This window comes from Empidonax traillii, unplaced genomic scaffold (genome assembly GCF_003031625.1).
Source record: "Empidonax traillii isolate 1590-97213 ecotype Southwest subspecies unplaced genomic scaffold, ASM303162v1 scaffold494:size460735, whole genome shotgun sequence".
Taxonomy (NCBI): Eukaryota; Metazoa; Chordata; class Aves; order Passeriformes; family Tyrannidae; genus Empidonax; species Empidonax traillii.
Genome location: NW_020955687.1, coordinates 406520 through 408199, shown reverse-complemented (window position 1 = coordinate 408199; position 1680 = coordinate 406520). Strand labels below are relative to the sequence as shown.

Sequence of the window (1680 nt, the reverse complement as noted above, 5' to 3'; positions counted from 1 at the left end):
GGTATTTAATGCAAACAAAGAGCTGCTTTTATGTTTGTTTGTGTAGGAAATCTAGGCAATCTAATTTCGATTATGCACCCTTATATTGATGGACAGTACTACAAGCCCATTGAATGGCAAAGTTGAAAGTCACTTTTTTTTTAGCTCATCTTAGTCTGTAGTGGATTTACATTTCTACATTTTAATTATACTATTTTTAGCATGATTCACTTCAGTTGTAGAAAAAGTAGAATAGAAACAAAAATATGCCATAGAACTTCAACTAGAAGGTACTGTGGACTCTTCTAGAAAATGAGTAACTCAGCATTCTCCTAGCTTCATCGAGTAAGTAACAACAAGTAACAACAGCAAGGTTTTTCACAAAGTATGGTGCTTAGATCTTCCTGACATCTTGGAGGTCAACACAATGTATTTAGTGGATTAGTAAGTATGTGTCATGTAGGTATTTTAAAGTCCTGCTCAGCTTTGCTGGAGAATGACACAGTTTGAAATCAGGGCCAGACTCCTCTGGCCTTTTTCATAGCTGAAATTAGAACTCTAGTAGGTTATGCTACGTCTTTGTGGCAAAGACATGTCCCCACAGTATACCACTTAATGCTCTTTCTAAACATTTGAATTCACCAGGCATGGCAGTTTATTGTTTGCCTTTGTTAACATCCCTATATTTAGCTTGTGGAGCTTTAGCTGTGACCTGTGGTAAGGGCTGATTCTGCTGTTTAACTGTAAGCTCCGAGTTCTAGTTAACACTATCACTAAAAGATCTGCATAGTGGCGAAGCAGAACCAAATCCAGCTTTTGCAGTTAGTTGAGAGATGTTACTGATTGGGAGGAAAGGAAGAGATAGGTGAATTTTTCAATGAAAACAAAAAATTTTTTGGAAAGCACTTGACTTTTCCATTTCACATGTTATAAAGAGATCAATCCTTTTCTTTTAATGATTTATATCAAAGTAATTATCATTCATTATATTTTCAAGAATATGATGTTAAGAAAATAAATTTGGTGGTATTTTTAAAATTATTCAAAGCATCTTGGATATTTAAATAAAGAAATCCTTTTCCAATCTGTTGCAATAGCAACATACTTCTGTCATATATTTTATTCCTGAAAACCTGATTTTATTTATAAATATGATATGGTAAAAGCAATATAAAGAGTCAACAGTGTTTGTATCTGAGCTCTTACCTTTGTAACTTCTATAGAAAAAATTGTTGCTTCCAAAATGCAAGTTATAGTAAGGTAAATATATAAAAGGTAAGCAAAATTTATCATAGCTCTCTTTATTGCAAACATCAGTTAAATAACGTCTCAAAAGAACCAGACTGAGCACTGCTGTTCTGTGCTGTTCTGTTCTATCAGCTCTGTGCCTTTTCATTATGGAATAAATGAGACAGAGCTCATCTTAGAATCATAGAATGGTTTGTGTTGGAAGGGACATCTTACACCCTTCAGTCCATCCCCCCTGCCACGATGGGCAGGGGCACCTTCCACTAGCCCAGGTTGCTCAGAGCCCCATCCAACCTGGACTTGAACACTTCTAGTATTCAAGAATCCACAGCTGCCTTGGGCAAAGCACAAGCAATAGAGAATCTTCACTTTTTGGATTTATGGTTTAGGAAAATGCGCACCCTTTCAAACCCCTTTGGGCTGCTCTCATTAAAATGGCCTTTTTTTTTTTTT

General features: G+C 35.8%; 1 protein-coding gene across 1 annotated transcript in view; it reads right to left on the bottom strand.

Moving 5' to 3' along the window:
• SLC9A3 (solute carrier family 9 member A3) overlaps nt 1-1680 on the bottom strand; it is a 56695-nt gene that overhangs the window by 28998 nt on the left and 26017 nt on the right. The gene's annotated exons all lie outside the window — the stretch shown is intronic.